The 18,813-nt window shown below is 45.6% G+C and overlaps 1 protein-coding gene across 2 annotated transcripts in view; it reads left to right on the top strand.

Annotated features, from left to right (window-relative positions):
- Nucleotides 1-18,813, top strand: part of LOC140897602 (uncharacterized) — a 343,279-nt gene that overhangs the window by 317,501 nt on the left and 6,965 nt on the right. For both annotated transcript variants that reach the window (XR_012154754.1, XR_012154755.1), the window contains one exon: nucleotides 5,025-5,345. The gene's annotated coding sequence lies outside the window, so the exon portion shown is untranslated. The remainder of the gene's footprint in view (nucleotides 1-5,024; nucleotides 5,346-18,813) is intronic.

Here is an 18,813-nt window from a genome sequence, read left to right as displayed (position 1 = left end):
TCACTCTCCTGTAGTTGGCCAATGGAGGCTCCTTTGACTGTGGGGCCTATTTCCGATCCTCCGTCCATTCACGTATCCGGGCAGAGTTCCTCTGGGCGGTGTCCACTGACTCCCTTGACGCCTTTGAGGAGCAGTGGACGCTGTCCGGGGTTCTCTGCTCAGTGTCCCCGTCTGGTTCCCTTCGTTTGACCTTTTGACCACACTCCTGTCCCTGTTATTTCATTAGTTGTCCCCCATACTCATTTGGTGTCCAGGTCCTGTGGATCCCCCTCTTAGGCTGCAGGGCGGGGATTCTTTAGCGCTTCCCGGATCCCAATAGGATCACTCTCCTGTAGCCATCTGGCCCGACCCTGTCACAATACATAGATACATGCATGCACACACATGTACATAAGTAATACATCACAGTTACATGTATTCATACATACACAGAAATACTATTTATATACATATATTGCACATATATTACATCACTGTATATGTATGTATTTCAGTGTACATATACATTATGTATTTGCACACAGTCTGTTGAGAGGAAGAGAGAAAGTGTCTCAGTCTAGTGCAAATTTTTACAGCTACACTATAAAGGATGGCAAATGTAGGAGTTTGAGGAGCAGAGGGAGCATTATTCTCTCAAATGGAAACTGACAGCACCTTAACTGTAGCCGCACTAGCTGGCGTCACTATAACGATCCAGTTCATTGATAGGAAGTGGCAAGCAAAGCAGATGCTTTTAGCAGTGCTGGATTATGAAAGGGGCAGGCTGCTAGAGGCAACAAGCTATTGTCTGAAACATGAAATTTATTACAGGGCACCATACAAAGCCTAAACTAGGCTAGCCAAATAAATAAATAAAGGAACAATTTAGTATGTGTTATATGTATGCAAAGCTAGTCATATCAAGCAATGTAGTATAATAAGGCTGAACTAGTCACTAATGGGCTATATAGCTTGCTGCCTTTTTTTTTTTTTAAGATGGCACTTTAATGGGTTTTCCTCAAACAGATGCTTGAGTAGTCACACTCTAGTAGCCAGTGATAAGATTAAAAGAGAGAGAGAGAGAGAGAGAAAATAAATAAATAAATTTTAAAAGCATAAGATTGGCAGAACCCATTTGTCAGAAGGAAAGAGGTTGAGGGCGATGGGCAGGAGGAAGAGAGAGAAGCCTGTCAGGCTGTGGGAAAGTTTAATAAATTCCTTGTCTGAAGACCGCTGCACACAGAGTTGCTCAAGGCCATTGAAACCTGATGAACCTGTGATAGGCTGGTTGCAGTTTTGCTGGCACGCGTTACTGCTTTGATATCTCACACAAAGGTTGGTTGTGAGTGAGTGAGTGAGAGGCATTGCTGTATGCTTGTCTTTATAGATTTAAAAATCCATGATGAGAGCACCTAAGTATTTAAGTGTGTAAATGTCATCAGTTACTGTTTAACTGAGTGAAATGTGTTGAAAGCAGCAACAGTACAATATAGCATTGAACGCATGAGAGCTCAAAGAACCCTCCTCCCACATCTAAGAAAAAGTGCGTTTTAAAAAAAGTGTAATCCAAGTACACTGGGAGCGGGAGGAGGACTGAGGGCGTTGTTTCTCTGCAGGGAGGGCAAGAATGTTTTTTTATTTTGTTTTTCTTATAATCAAGCAACTCATTGCAAACCAGGGTCCCCATCCGGCAAACACTTGTGCATGTGGTTAACCTTTCTCACATGAGCAGACTCACTGAATTCAATGAGGCTACTCGTGCTGACAGAATGGATCCCTGTACCAGCATGGAGCCCATGGGTCTACCTATGTGGTTCTGATTACAGGAGTGGGGCCCAGCATGGTCATTTTTAAATTTAATGGAGAGGCATCATGATCTAATGCAGAGCACCCTGGGTTGGGGCTCAGGAGACCTAAATTATTTTCCTGGCTCTGCCACTGACCAGCTGTGTGCCCTCAGAAAAGCCCCTTCAGCTCTCTGTCTCCCCTCCCACCCTTTGTCTTGTATTTAGACTGTAAGCTCTTCGGGGTAAGAACTGTCTCTTGGTATGTGTTTGTACAGCACCTAGCACAATGAGGTCCTGAAAGTGTTTCTCAGGGGATGATTTTACCCCCAGGCATACAATAGATTTAAATCAGTTCTTATTGTGACGTTGGGAGAACACGCACACAATGGTGTCAAGTAGGTGAGCATTAAGTCTTACAACGCTTCTGATTTTTAGCAGGAATATGCTGATATTATATTGGAAGTGTATACTGGTAAGAAAGCTTCCTTAGCAGGAATGATAGCACTAGAGCAATAGTGAACCATTGCCTCCTCACTGCTGTAAAAATAGCAAAATGTCCAACCAGTTGCTGCCACAGTGATAAAAGTAGACAATGGTTTGCCAGGCATGGTTAGCAGAACTGTGTGAGAGCCCACTACCAGATCTGAGGGTACATTGCTACTGCAGCTGGGAGCGTCCTTCCTACCATGGGCATGGGCTCAGGCTAGCTGCCTGAGTATGTACCTAGGGGTCCAGGCAGAAGACAATCCCACGCAGCCACTTGTGCTACCCATTCCCACAGCTACACTGCTATTTTTAGCATGCTAGCTTGAGGAGAGCTAGCACATCTGCTTACCCCGGCTGGGAAGTACAGTCCCAGCTGCAGTGTAGATGTTCCAAAGTGCATTGGCAGTACATTGTTATGTGAGATCTTAGCATGGTAATAGCAGTAGTGATGTAGGCCAGGATTGTGAGACTGTTGATCCCCAGGATTGGACTAGCAGGGGAGTTAGTGAAGTATTTTGGCAGATCTTGTGTGTGAAAAGCCAGCACTATATCTGGCAGTAGCCAGTGTTTACCAAGGCCTCACTTTTCCGATCACTGACTAATTCCATTCTGGTCAGACAGAAAACTTAAAGTAATAATGCCAAGAACTGACCAACTATCCCCAATATGATGCAACTGATTGAAGAGCAAGACATCTGCTATATTCACTCAGTCAAAGTCAACGTTAGTAATAGCCACTAGTCATTGTAAGGAACACACCTTTCTCCACAATGTCATTCGTAATTGGTTGCAAAAGACAGTAAATGTTGAAGTTAAAGTTGTGCTTGCAGCTCAGGAAATCCCAAAGTTAACTCTGCCTCCTTGTGTGAATGCAGTATGGCAGTTTTAAATTACTCAGATAATGCAATATAAGTTTATACATTTTTTCTGCAATCCTAGAATCCCATGTGTAATTACTGTTGTAGTATTGCGTATGCCAGACAAAATCCAGGAATGTCATCCACATGAACAGTATACAGCAGAAGTACACATGTTTGCAACTATGTTATCTCTTGAATTACCTGACTCACACCCTGAAATGGACTTAAGGAAAGCTGCACTGTGCATGTATGCACAAGGAAATTAGCTTTGCATCATAGTTCACAAGCTATTCTGCTGAACAGCACCAAAGGAAGGTGTTCCTGCTGGTTGAAAAGAAAATATATAGTACAAGGCTGTTGCTAGCCTTAGAGTATTGAAATATTTATTGTGGAGAGAAGTGCCCTTTGGAAAAAGTGTCAGTAAGGAAATACTAGGAACATAAAAAATGCCAGACTGGACCAGACCCAAAGTCCACCTAGTACATTTTTCTGTCTCCGACAGTGGCCAGCTCCTGATGCTTCAGAGGAAGGAGCAAAACTTCCTAGTCCATAGTAATTAGAGCATGGTTTAAACCCTTAAGCTTAAGATTTAGGTGAGCCATTGTAATAATGAAAATAATGTGATTATCCAGGATTGACGAATATACTTCCACATGCTACGTGGGTATTGAAGACTGGAAAAATGGCAAAACAGCTAGGCAGCTAGCGTGCTGTGACTGCTGCTTATTACACTAAATATCATCATGGCAGGTTACCTCCTCCTTCCCGCCATGTGTGGTATCCAACTGTTGTCTCTCATCATATGTTGAGACTGTAAGATCTTTGAGGCAGAGCACATCTTTAATTGCGTACATGTACAGTACCTAGCACAACAGAGGTCTAAGCCATGACTGTGGCTGCTGAGCAGTTATTGCAAATAATAAATAAATAATAATCATAATAATATTTTCTTGTATTCTCACATAACTTTAATATTTTGACATCTGACTTTGGTGTGCTTTACCATGCAATCCTGAAGTTCTCTAAACCGAGTTTGTGTTTGGGAAGCATATTTCCTTCACTGAGCTCTTAAGCATGAAGATTAATGAATAAATATAATTTTCCATTTAGGATTTAAAATGAACTTAAAGCAAGGTTGTTATGTTTTTAAAAATGCACGGCATCCTTTTTATCGCCTGGAGGCAATAAAAAGATCCGTTTTTAAAGTAAACAGACTTCAAAACAGGACTGTGGCTCTGAGACCATGCCAAACTCCAGCTTTCATATGATTTCAGTGTAAATCCATAAATCTGCACCAAGTTGCAGAGACTGACTTGAAGGGCTGGTGAACCTTCACAAACCAGGTCAGAGGTTTTAGATCGGTGGGGACTTGGGGGGGGCTGGTGTGGGTCGGCTTTGCATAGCTGTGCAGGGTGGTTTTAAATTTTGGCATCCCAGTCACTGCCATTCATAGTAGTCACTCAGGAGTTTCCAGATAACATTCCTTATCTCACCACTTTCATGCTTCACTATGCAATGGTATTTGGTTGCACTCTCTTTTTTATGGAGCACAAGCCATGCACCTGTACCTTGGTTTGATTTGTTGATATACATCCATGTGTTGGTTGTCATAATTCAAAGAACACGGTTCATAATGAGCTGGGCCTGTTTTGTGTCTATTGCACCTTGACATTTCTAAGAATCCTGCTTGCCTGCATAGACAGCAGCCATTTTGTTCTCCGATTTGCATATGCAGAAGAGATACATGCATTGACCCTCTCGTGTGTGTGTGTGTGTGTGTGTGTGTGTGTGTGTGTGTGTAAAGAACACAGGATTATTTAGTTAACTTAGGCTCACTCTTTTCTCTGGGAGTGTGCTTCGAAGGTGAGACTCTGTTGGTAAGTTTGTGACTGCAATTTCTTTTAAATTCTAGACAACTCAGAAATTCCCAGCTGATGTTAGGAAGGTCTGGAAAAGGCCACCTCTCACCCTTTCATCCTCAAGTCATTGCTCATTCCAGGGAGACTTCTTATAAACACTCCTATCTGGAGAGGGGAACAGGCCGTGACACTCACACTTGGAATCAAATCTGGATCCAAACTTCCCCAGAGCTGCGAAGGTCAGATCTGGCATTCCGGTTAATGGATCTGGGTGCAGATTAACATTGCTGGCATGGGCTCCGGAGCAGGTTCACAAACACACTGGGCTGGAAAGCGTGGGCTGCAGCAATTGTGAAGCACTTGGGAGCTTCGTGGTTTGTATTTATTTATTTATTTATCATTACTCCTTTTTATGTCTATTATTGTTCAGCACTTTTGAGCAAGAGGCATCATGTGAATGGGAATGAACTCAAATCAGCTTCCTCACTGCATGCATTGCTACTCAGAGGGTCTGGCAGAAGAGTAATAATGCTGGGCCTCATCCTGCAAACATGTATTGCGGAATGTAGTGCTTACAACTGCAAGTGTTTCCATTGAAGTGGATGAGACTACAGCACTATACTCAGGAATAAGTATTTGCAGGACTGGGCCCTTAGTCAGGAACAGATCGGAAGGCAGTATGGTCTGTTGGGTAGGGCACTGGACTGGGATTCAGGAGACAGGCTTCTATTCTTGGCTATACTGCTGATCTACTCTGTGACCTTGGGCAAATTGCTTCACCTCTCAGACCCTCTATTTCCCATGCCCACCCCTTTGTCTGCCTTGTCTGTTTGGATTGTAAGCTTTTCAGATCAGGGACTGTCTTTCACTATCTGTTTGTAAAGTGCCGGATATAATAAGGGCTTCAAGGTGCTACCATAATCATCATCATAGCCAAAAAAAGGGAGGATTCAGTAACTTTGGAGAGGCTAAACGTACATACTGTGGTTTTGATTCTACCAGCAGTACCTTACTGTGATATTAAGTCTAGTACGAAGGGCACTAATACTTAGTACTAAGTACTCTTTAGTGTCAGTAAGAACAGCAGAATTTGATCCAGAGAATAGAGAGATCTATTCACACATGCTGGTGGAGTCTGAGTCAGTGAACAACCCCAGTTTCAGAAATGTTAAAACGTAAAATTAATCTCACTGAGCTATATTGATCCAGGAATTTGAAAATCCCTTCCCACTTTAACTGCCCTGGGCTTTCTGTGACTCATCAGTTCCTGAAGTTTCCCCTTTGCTCTCCCGGTGGGGTTTGCTGTATACAGAATTCACCTATACACACACAGTGCAATTAGTATGCTAAAAACAAAGGGTAACTAGCAGAACAAGCAATGAATTCTGGCTTCATGTTTACCAGCAAGAAAACACACACAAATCTGGATGGCATTTTCCAAAACCTTGCCTTGGCATGTAGAGAATGCAGTGCTGTCTAGCTGGTGGTAGTGAAAGCAGTAGACTGGCTGACTAACACCAATCACAGCTCTTCAGTTCTGTTGATAGCTCTGCCACAGACTCACTATGTAATCTTGAGCGAATCATTAAGTGCTCAGTGCCTCAGTTTCCCCATCTGTTAACCAGGTTAATAAAACTCAGGTACCTCCCAGGCATGAGTTAAGTTTGCTTTGAGATCTTTAGATACAAAGAGCTATGTATCTGCAAATTATTAAGCAGCTATTGAGGTCTTTTACAGTGAAGTGCAAGTTTATGGATCCAAGAGATACCTATTTGCCTCTTTGGTCATGAAATCCTGATCAGCACAGAAATAAGAAGTTAGGATATGGATTATAACCAAGGTGGCAGCAGCTGCTATAATTAAGATGGGTATTAGTATCATTTAATTTTTGTCTTGTGGTAGCACCTAGAGGGCAACCAGGTAAGGACCTTATTGTGCTAGGTGATGTACAAACATATGATATTTGAGTATAGTCCCTGCCTCAGAGAGCTTACAATCTAAAAGACAAGACCTAAAAGATGGATGAGACAAGCAAAGTGACTGGGATATGGGGGGCAGGATTTCCATTCTAAACACCTGTTTAAATTTGTGCATAACTTTCTGGTCTTTTCACTTCTTGGGCTGGAATTTTCCAGGCTTGGTTTCTTGTATAAAGGTGAAATATTTAGAGAAATGTAGCAGAATCAGTTCAGCCAGTTTGAACATCAAGGAAGTGAAATAAATATTACAACCTTTTTATTTTTGAAAGGTGTTTGCAAAATGAAATTTGGCCTGGGAACAGTCCTCACTGAGAAGTGCCTTTCATTGTTCTGGAAGATATTGGTTTTGATTCGACTCAGCTATGAACCTTTGATAATCACATGCTTAGCATATTCAGAACATTTTTTTCTTCTGAACTGCCAGCTGTTTTCTCTCTTCCCCGCCATTTAAACTAGCATTCTGTAGGGGAATGCAGAGATTCAAAAACAAAAAAATGTTATTCATCTCATCGAATCTATTGCGGTCAATGGGTAGGCGCTTCTTTGTATGGTGCTACAAAATATTCATGCACAAAAAGGCAGAAAACACAAAATCATACATTTTCCCTGTTTTCACTCTAAATCTTGTCTTCCAAAGTGTCCCTAATTTTGAGCAAAAGTTGCACAATTTGAAATGTAGTTTCTTTTAAAAAAGATATATGTTCTTTTTAAATAAAGAGATTTCCACCCACCCCAGAAAAATACACATTTACAGAAACAGGAAACTGGACAAAGAAATTCACTCCATGGCCTAGATTCTCCATTGTGGTGCAACCACTTTTCCCCACCCTACTATAACTAGCCACAAAAGAATTACCACAGCATACAGGAATTGCCTAGTAGTGCAGAGACAGCGTAGCAGTTCCTGAGTCATTGGCTGCACATATAGGGGGTATAGATGCAAGAAAGGGATGTGGCTGAGGTTTTCTTATGCCCCAGTGATTGTAGGCTGCCAGTTTAACACGTTGGTGCAGTTGATGTAATTTAAAGCAGCCTTCAGACCTCTCTAAATTATATTGGAGCACATAGTCCACAATTGTGCTAGCATAAAAGCCACTTTTGCAGCCTTACCAACAGTTTATTTGCACACAGTCTCTAACACCTTAGTGGAGGTAGATTAGCAGTAAAATTATCAGTTTGTGCTTAATAATAAGAGCCGAGGGTGCACAATGCAGATGAGGTTGAGACACAGGAAAGAAGGGAAGTGAGCCAGTGTGGACTGGAGTCTGAGGAGAAAATGATACCAATGTCCTGATTCTACAGTTAGATTTGCTTCTGCCTGCCCCTTTGCTGGGACTCTGCGAGTAGATCCCATTGTCGGATCAAGGTCTAAATAAGGATTCCTTCACTTGTGAGTTGTGGCAGGACCCACAGTGAGATGTGAGCCTGCTTGCTGCATCCGTCAGTACTGGAAGAAAAGGTGTAGGCTGCCTGTCCTCCACAGGGGAATTGTTTATTTCATTAAGGGGCAGGTGCTAAACCAATTCCCCTTCTAGGATTGGGATATGTCAGTCCTTTCAGTAGAGAGGTCTTTTGATTGGGACACTGGACTGAGACACAGAAGATCTTGGTTCAACTCCCAGCTGTGCTGTAGTCTTCCTGTGTGTGACCTTAGGCAAGTAATTGAATCACTCTGTGCCTTAGTTTCCCCCATTTAAATGGGGATCATATTTCTTCCTTTCTCCCACACTTTGTATATTTTGTCTAGTAAAATTTTCAGCTCTGCAGAACTGGGACATAAAGACCTGGACAGTCCCTATTACTTACTACATATATATTTGGCACCTAACACAGTGGGGCTGCAGTCTTCAATGGGGCTTCAAGACATGATCGCAATACAAATAATGAATTATTAGTGGTATAACAATGTCTCCGTAAAATTCTCCCTTTGATGCTCGATTTCCATCTTTAAACATGCAAAAATTTGAGCTGTTGTGTTTTAAAGCAAGCCCAGACGTTTCACATATAAAAATCATGAAAATCAAAATGTAATGACCCAGAAAAAAATAGTGAACATTTTGGCAACATTTTATGAAGGCTTTTCACGCACGACTGCTTTAATGCCATGCGTGACCTGTTAGCATTGGCGCTGATCTCAGTGGGCGACGTTCTCCCCGGTGCAGGGGGCCAGCACAAGAACTATGCACCACTTAAGTCTCACTCAAACCTAGTTAATTTCACCCTGAATTAGTAACCTGTGATGAGGTAAATAGAAACTGACTCATCACATAATTTTTTCAGCCAGTCTCAAGCCAAGATCGCCTTTATTTATGCTAACAGTTCTATTTTGCTATTATTATCTCTGTATTACCTTCCTCTTGGTGAGCCTACAGACCTGGAGCCTGAATGTGAGGGGAATACAATGCAGAAGCCTGCTGCGGGGGGAAGGGGGGGGAGGAGGAGGAGAGAGAGAGAGTCTGCAAATGTTTAATGTAGCCCATATTTCAACAGCATTCACTCTGTTCATCATAATCCCATTTTCTGCCTCAGACATGTCATTACTGCCCACCGGATTTGGGGTGATAGCAGCAGGAAATGAGCTGGAAAAACATTAGACAGTTTTAAAAAAATCATTAGCACCTTTAAGATATTTAATGAACTGCAGGCTGCTTCCAGAGTGGAGAAGTATAAATTCTATGTGGGGATTGAAGAAAGGTGAGGATGTGCATAAGAGCAAAGGGAGATCTTGAATTAAATTTGGGACAGGCTAGAAGTGAATGACTGGTCCCAGGATGTAACTTGTTCAATGTCTGCCCTAACTCACAGCATTCAGGGAGATTTCACAGTAGTTTCCACCAAAGCCACCCCTTCATCATCATGAGAACTGCTATCCTTAACCTCATTTTAATTCTGAAGGGGTGAATAAATATAGAGTGTGAGCAGATAAAATCTATTGGCTCCAAAAGACCTGTCTCTTGTGGACTTATACCTGATCATATGATGTCCCCTATTGTACATCCATTGCTGACACGGCAGTGTGGTAACAGGGATCCAGAATGTTACAATTAGAGGTGCTATCCTTCCTATGAGTCATTAAACCAAAGTCCCCTCTGCCCACCTCTCAAATGTAGGTAGAGCTATAGAACTCATCATACATTTTAGAAAAGATAACCCTTGTGTCTGGGCCAACTTCCCAACCCTGAATGACGTGTCTAAGGTTTGTATTAAGTCGAAGTTCATATGCATAATGGTTGCTGCATTTACCTGCACATGGCCACTGCTCTACTTGTACTTGAGAGTATGCTTCAGTGCCCATTGATAGCAGTAGAAAGAAGCCCATTGACTATAGTGGATGTTGGATGGGACCCTAATTCCTCATTTTGTAAAGAACATTAGGGTATGTGAAATATATGGAAGAAACTTTAACTAAAAGGTGACCTGTAAAACAACAATATTTGGGTTTCTACCTGTTTTTTCCTTCTATCAAGTGTATAAAGAAAGCCTGAAAGTTGAGGAAAGGGAGGTTAATTGGATTTATTTCTGCTTGTGTTTTTACCTTTAAAATATCTGGAATATCAAGTCTTATCTTCCCAGGTTTCACAGGAGGGTTATTTGGAGATCCAGAGACCTCTTTGGAGGCCCAGGAATGGAAGTTTTCTTAGCCCTCAGTTGAAGAGACAGGGACATCTGAAACTTTCACAAAGACATCTTTCCTCTCCTGACTTAAATGGGTGTTAACAAAACTAAGGGTATGTCTACACTACGGAATAAGGTCGAATTTACAGAAGTCGGTTTTTTTAGAAATCGGTTTTATATATTCGAGTGTGTGTGTCCCCACAGAAAATGCTCTAAGAGCATTAAGTGCATGAACTCGGCGGAGCGATTCCACAGTACCGAGGCTAGAGTCGACTTCCGGAGCGTTGCACTGTGGGTAGCTATCCCACAGTTCCCACAGTCTCCGCTGCCCATTGGAATTCTGGGTTGAGATCCCAATGCCTGATGGGGCTAAAACATTGTCGCGGGTGGTTCTGGGTACATATCGTCAGGCCCCCGTTCCCTCCCTCCCTCCGTGAAAGCAAGGGCAGACAATCGTTTCGCGCCTTTTTTCCTGAGTTACCTGTGCAGACGCCATACCACGGCAAGCATGGAGCCCGCTCAGGTAACCGTCACCCTATGTCTCCTGGGTGCTGGCAGACGCGGTACGGCATTGCTACACAGTAGCAGCAACCCCTTGCTTTGTGGTAGCAGACGGTACAGTACGACTGGTGGCCGTCATCGTCATGTCCGAGGTGCTCCTGGCCACGTCGGCTGGGAGCGCCTGGGCAGACATGGGCACAGGGACTAAATTTGGAGTGACTTGACCAGGTCATTCTCTTTAGTCCTGCAGTCAGTCCTATTGAACCGTCTTATGGTGAGCGGGCAGGCGATACGGACTGCTAGCAATCGTACTGTACCATCTTCTGCCGAGCAGCCATGAGATGTGGATGGCATGCAGTCCTTCTGCACCGTCTGCTGCCAGCCAAAGATGTAAAAGATAGATGGAGTGGATCAAAACAAGAAATAGACCAGATTTGTTTTGTACTCATTTGCATCCCCCCCTCCCCTGTCTAGGGGACTCATTCTTCTAGGTCACACTGCAGTCACTCACAGAGAAGGTGCAGTGAGGTAAATCTAGCCATGTATCAATCAGAGGCCAGGCTAACCTTCTTGTTCCAATAAGAACGATAACTTAGGTGCACCATTTCTTATTGGAACCCTCCATGAAGTCCTGCCTGAAATACTCCTTGATGTAAAGACACCCCCTTTGTTGATTTTAGCTCCCTGAAGCCAACCCTGTAAGCCGTGTCCTCAGTCACCCCTCCCGGTGTCAGAGCAATGGCAAACAATCGGGCATCTGAGAGTGCTGTCCAGAGCAGTCACAATGGAGCACTCTGATGGGGCTAAAACATTGTCGCGGGTGGTTCTGGGTACGTATCGTCAGGCCCCCGTTCCCTCCCTCCCTCCGTGAAAGCAAGGGCAGACAATCATTTCGCGCCTTTTTTCCTGAGTTACCTGTGCAGACGCCATACCACGGCAAGCATGGAGCCCGCTCAGGTAACCGTCACCCTATGTCTCCTGGGTGCTGGCAGACGCGGTATGGCTTTGCTACACAGAAGCAGCAACCCATTGCCTTCTGGTAGCAGACGGTGCAATACGACTGGTAGTCGTCCTCGTCGTGTCCGAGGTGCTCCTGGCCACGTCGGCTGGGAGCGCCTGGGCAGACATGGGCGCAGGGACTAAATTTGGAGTGACCTGACCAGGTCATTCTCTTTAGTCCTGCAGTCAGTCCTATTGAACCGTCTTATGGTGAGTGGGCAGGCGATACGGACTGCTAGCAGTCGTACTGTACCATCTTCTGCCAGGCAGGCAAGAGATGAGGATTGCTAGTAGTCGTATTGTACCATCTTCTGCCAGGCAGGCAAGAGATGAGGATGGCTAGCAGTCGTACTGTACCATCTTCTGCCGAGCAGCCATGAGATGTGGATGGCATGCAGTCCTTCTGCACCGTCTGCTGCCAGCCAAAGATGTAAAAGATAGATGGAGTGGGTCAAAACAAGAAACAGACCAGATTTGTTTTGTACTCATTTGCCTCCTCCCCTATCTAGGGGACTCATTCCTCTAGGTCACACTGCAGTCACTCACAGAGAAGGTGCAGCGAGGTAAATCTAGCCATGTATCAATCAGAGGCCAGGCTAACCTCCTTGTTCCAATAAGAACGATAACTTAGGTGCACCATTTCTTATTGGAACCCTCCGTGAAGTCCTGCCTGAAATACTCCTTGATGTAAAGACACCCCCTTTGTTGATTTTAGCTCCCTGAAGCCAACCCTGTAAGCCGTGTCGTCAGTCGCCCCTCCCTCCGTCAGAGCAACGGCAGACAATCGTTCCGCGCCTTTTTTCTGTGCGGACGCCATACCAAGGCAAGCATGGAGGCCGCTCAGCTCACTTTGGCAATTAGGAGCACATTAAACACCACACGCATTATCCAGCAGTATATGCAGCACCAGAACCTGGCAAAGCGATACCGGGCGAGGAGGCGACGTCAGCGTGGTCACGTGAGTGATCAGGACATGGACACAGATTTCTCTGAAAGCATGGGCCCTGCCAATGCATGCATCATGGTGCTAATGGGGCAGGTTCATGCTGTGGAACGCCGATTCTGGGCTCGGGAAACAAGCACAGACTGGTGGGACCGCATAGTGTTGCAGGTCTGGGACGATTCCCAGTGGCTGCGAAACTTTCGCATGCGTAAGGGCACTTTTATGGAACTTTGTGACTTGCTTTCTCCTGCCCTGAGGCACATGAATACCAAGATGAGAGCAGCCCTCACAGTTGAGAAGCGAGTGGCGATAGCTCTGTGGAAGCTTGCAACGCCAGACAGCTACCGGTCAGTTGGGAATCAATTTGGAGTGGGCAAATCTACTGTGGGGGCTGCTGTGATGCAAGTAGCCCACGCAATCAAAGATCTGCTGATATCAAGGGTAGTGACCCTGGGAAATGTGCAGGTCATAGTGGATGGCTTTGCTGCAATGGGATTCCCTAACTGTGGTGGGGCTATAGACGGAACCCATATCCCTATCTTGGCACCGGAGCACCAAGCCGCCGAGTACATAAACCTCGAGGGGTACTTTTCGATAGTGCTGCAAGCTCTGGTGGATCACAAGGGACGTTTCACCAACATCAACGTGGGATGGCCGGGAAAGGTGCATGATGCTCGCATCTTCAGGAACTCTGGTCTGTTTCAAAAGCTGCAGGAAGGGACTTTATTCCCAGACCAGAAAATAACTGTTGGGGATGTTGAAATGCCTATATGTATCCTTGGGGACCCAGCCTACCCCTTAATGCCATGGCTCATGAAGCCGTACACAGGCAGCCTGGACAGTAGTCAGGAGCTGTTCAACTACAGGCTGAGCAAGTGCAGAATGGTGGTAGAATGTGCATTTGGATGTTTAAAGGCGCGCTGGCGCAGTTTACTGACTCGCTTAGACCTCAGCGAAACCAATATTCCCACTGTTATTACTGCTTGCTGTGTGCTCCACAATATCTGTGAGAGTAAGGGGGAGACGTTTATGGCGGGGTGGGAGGTTGAGGCAAATCGCCTGGCTGCTGGTTACGCGCAGCCAGACACCAGGGCGGTTAGAAGAGCACAGGAGGGCGCGGTACGCCTCAGAGAAGCTTTGAAAACCAGTTTCATGACTGGCCAGGCTACGGTGTGAAAGTTCTGTTTGTTTCTCCTTGATGAAACCCCCCGCCCCTTGGTTCACTCTACTTCCCTGTAAGCTAACCACCCGCCCCTCCTCCCTTCAATCACCGCTTGCAGAGGCAATAAAGTCATTGTTGCTTCACATTCATGCATTCTTTATTCATTCATCACACAAATAGGGGGATGACTACCAAGGTAGCCCAGGAGGGGTGGTGGAGGAGGGAAGGAAAATGCCACACAGCACTTTAAGCACAGCACTTTAAAAGTTCACAACTTTAAAATTTATTGAATGACAGCCTTCTTTTTTTGGGGTAATTCTCTGTGGTGGAGTGGCTGGTTGGCCGGAGGCCCCCACACCGCGTTCTTGGGCGTCTGGGTGTGGAGGCTATGGAACTTGGGGAGGAGGGCGGTTGGTTACAGAGGGGCAGCAGTGGCAGTCTGTGCTCCAGCTGCCTTTGCTGCAGCTCAACCATACACTGGAGCATACTGGTTTGGTCCTACAGCAGCCTCAGCATTGAATTCTGCCTCCTCTCATCACGCTGCCGCCACATTTGAGCTTCAGCCCTCTCTTCAGCCCTCCACTTACTCTCTTCAGCCCGCCACTTACTCTCTTCAGCCCGCCACCTCTCCTCCCGGTCATTTTGTGCTTTCCTGCACTCTGACATTATTTGCCTCCACGCATTCGTCTGTGCTCTGTCAGTGTGGGAGGACAGCATGAGCTCGGAGAACATTTCATCGCGAGTGCGTTTTTTTTTCTTTCTAAGCTTCACTAGCCTCTGGGAAGGAGAAGATCCTGTGATCATTGAAACACATGCAGCTGGTGGAGAAAAAAAAAGGGACAGCGGTATTTAAAAAGACACATTTTATAAAACAGTGGCTACAGTCTTTCAGGGTAAACCTTGCTGTTAACATTACATACATAGCACATGTGCTTTCGTTACAAGGTCGCATTTTGCCTCCTCCCACTGCGTGACTACCCCCTCAACCTCCCCCCCGCCCGTGGCTAACAGCGGGGAACATTTCTGTTTAGCCACAGGCAAACAGCCCAGCAGGAATGGGCTCCTCTGAGTGTCCCCTGAAGAAAAGCACTCTATTTCAACCAGGTGACCATGAATTATATCTCACTCTCCTGAGGATAACACAGAGAGATAAAGAACGGGTGTTGTTTGAATGCCAGCAAACATACACTGCAATGCTTTGTTCTACAATGATTCCCGAGTACGTGTTACTGGCCTGGAGTGGTAAAGTGTCCTACCATGAAGGACGAAATAAGGCTGCCCTCCCCAGAAACCTTTTGCAAAGGCTTTAGGACTATATCTAGGAGAACCGCAAATGCCAGGGCAAAGTAATCCTTTCACAAGCTTGCTTTTAAACCATGTATAGTATTTTAAAAGGTACACTCACCAGAGGACCCTTCTCCGCCTGCTGGGTCCAGGAGGCAGCCTTGGGTGGGTTCGGGGGGTACTGGCTCCAGGTCTAGGGTGAGAAACAGTTCCTGGCTGTCGGGAAAACCGGTTTCTCCGCTTGCTTGCTGTGAGCTATCTACAACCTCCTCATCATCATCATTTTCTTCATCCCCAACACCTGCTTCCGTATTGCCTCCATCTCCATTGAAGGAGTCAAACAACACGGCTGGGGTAGTGGTGGCTGAACCCCCTAAAATGGCATGCAGCTCATCATAGAAGCGGCATGTTTGGGGCTCTGACCCAGAGCGGCTGTTCGCCTCTCTGGTTTTCTGGTAGGCTTGCCTCAGCTCCTTCAGTTTCACGCGGCACTGCTTCGGGTCCCTGTTATGGCCTCTGTCCTTCATGCCCTGGGAGATTTTGACAAAGGTTTTGGCATTTCGAAAACTGGAACGGAGTTCTGATAGCACGGATTCCTCTCCCCAAACAGCGATCAGATCCCGTACCTCCCGTTCGGTCCATGCTGGAGCTCTTTTGCGATTCTGGGACTCCATCATGGTCACCTGTGCTGATGAGCTCTGCATGGTCACCTGCAGCTTGCCACGCTGGCCAAACAGGAAATGAGATTCAAAAGTTCGCGGTTCTTTTCCTGTCTACCTGGCCAGTGCATCTGAGTTGAGAGTGCTGTCCAGAGCGGTCATAATGGAGCACTCTGGGATAGCTCCCAGAGGCCAATACCATCGAATTGTGTCCACAGTACCCCAAATTCGAGCCGGCAACGTCGATTTAAGCGCTAATCCACTTGTCAGGGGTGGAGTAAGGAAATCGATTTTAAGAGCCCTTTAAGTCGAAATAAAGGGCTTCATTGTGTGGACGGGTGCAGGTTTACATCGATTTAACGCTGCTAAATTCGACCTAAAGTCCTAGTGTAGACCAGGGCTAAGAAACCCTCAGAGAGTCGTAAGGAGTCTGACTACAAATCCTTTCCCCTCCTAATTGGGCTATGGCTTTGGTCTCTTGTGATGTTATAATGTCTCTAGTTGACCATTGAGCCCTCCAGCAAAAACAGTGTAGATAAGATCAGGTATTGCTAATGAAGCAAGCAAGCAGAAAAAATGCACAATTTTTGCAAAAGAAAAATTTCAAGATGTTTTATATATAAATTATGCACCAAAAAGCTATGCTGAAAGAACATTAAGGTTGTAAAGTCATGGACTCAAAAGTTAGGACATGCCAGAATTCAGGTTGTTTGTGCAACCTTAATTCTGCCCTTTTGTGGTGTTTGTCCTATGATCATCTTTAATTATATGATCACATGCTATTTTTTCCACAGATCCCCTGCCTCTTTCATTGTTCAGCATAGACTTGCTCTGGGGATGAATCAGTGTAAGAATGCATATGAACAAGGGGGCCAAATTAATCTAAATAATGTTCTTTTAATGTAGTTTTTGGTTTGTAATTTCCTACGTTTTAAATAATGCAAACTGAAAAAAACATAAATTCCATCATGCAGAGGCATATTGGTACACACACTCTATCAGCAGGGTTAGAGCCTTTATATCCACTGCATAGACCTCAGCCACTTAATAGCCCTGATAGCAAGAGTAAATTGTCTTCCTTTATATGGACCATCGCTAGAGGGGGATGAGACACACACTTTGCTAGTGGGCTTGACAGATATTTGCTGGGATCAGAGGAGTCATGAGACTCAGGATTCTTCTGCCCATTCTCCCCAAATTGACCCCTTCTGCCCTATTTCCTCCAACCTGTCCCCATCCTTTCTCTTCCCCACCCCGACTTCTTGTGTCTGTCCCATTCTCCTTGACTACCTGGTCCCAGACTCCACCCCTTGGGCTTCTCATCACAGTCCCAGCCTCTTTACCCAGCCAGTACTAGTCTCCCTCTCCAGGCCTGCTGTCCCAGTCTTAATCTACCCCCAAATCCCAGTCTCTCCCCAGTTCCCAGCTCTTCTTCCAGTCTGTCTCTCTCCTTCCACCTCCATTGGCTCCCAGTCCTGCTCTCCCTCTCTGTGCTCCTCATCTAAACTCAGTCTTCCTTCTGCCCCCTCCATGGCTCCTTATCCCAGTCTCTTTGCCCATCCAGTCCCCATGCTCCCCACAAACACCAGCTCCTTGTCAAAATGTCTCTCCTCCCAGTGCCCCGTTTCCCACCCGCACACACACACTGGTGCCTTGTCCAGGTCTCCTTGTGCAGCTAGTCCCAATCTCTTCCCCTCCCCCCAACTCATCCAAATTCAGTGTTCCTACTCCCAGTCTCCCACCCAACCAGCCCCAGCCTCTCCTAGTTCCTGGCTCCCAGCCCCTGTTTCCTTGCCCAGCCAGTCCCAGACTGCTCTTCACATCCCTGGCTTTCAGTCTCCCCACACTCCAATCAGAGTATTGTCAGACTCCTTGTCTCAGTTTACTGCTTTCCCTCCCCTTCCCCTAGTCCGACTGTTGTCCCTTTTGCATTCTAGTCAGACTGCTTACTCCTCCATGCCACCTGGGTGCCAGCAGGGTGGTCACTGAGAGCACGGGAGAGACTGGCTCCTTGTTCTCCATTCCAGTGCCTGTCTCCACCCTGGCCCAGAGCAGCTGGAAGCAGCCATTACATGGAAGTCCTTTTGAGTCCCCATAGCCCTGGGCTGGAGCATGGTCAGTCGCTCTGTGGGGATGGCACATTTCAATGGGATTTAGGCACCTAACCTGCATAGGCTGATTTGAAAACCCTACTAGGCACCTATCTGCATCTTTAGGTGCCTAAATACCTTGGTCAATCTGGCCCTTAGAGACTTGTCCATTTGGGGTGAAGCAGACTTTCTTGTTGGTCCATTTCAGTCCTACTAAGGGATATCAACTTTATTTTTTCTTCTCCATGTCCCCTTGAAGAACATTCTATATTATTCTGCATATAGTTGAACTATTCTCTGTATGCTAAAAACCAGGGTGTGCCCTGATGTGACAGCAGCTGAGAAGAGCTCATTTCCCATTTATGCACCAAAATAAATGGCCTGAATTTTGAAAGAGCTCATCTTCTTTGGTGCTGAGATCTTTTGTAAATCCAGCCCATCATTACCATTATTTTATATTACAAGAACAAGAAGTCAAGAAAGAATAAAAGTAAGGTCTACAAGCAAGAACGCTGTGTGGATGTCTGCCCTCTAGCAGGTTGAACCCAAAGACAAAAAGGGCAACTGTCCCATCAGCTGGGAGTTGGAACTTCCCTACAGGTGTGCTGAG

The sequence above is a fragment of the Lepidochelys kempii genome, chromosome 14 (assembly GCF_965140265.1).
Source record: "Lepidochelys kempii isolate rLepKem1 chromosome 14, rLepKem1.hap2, whole genome shotgun sequence".
In the NCBI taxonomy this organism is placed as follows: Eukaryota; Metazoa; Chordata; order Testudines; family Cheloniidae; genus Lepidochelys; species Lepidochelys kempii.
This window is presented reverse-complemented; position numbering and strand designations above follow the sequence as displayed.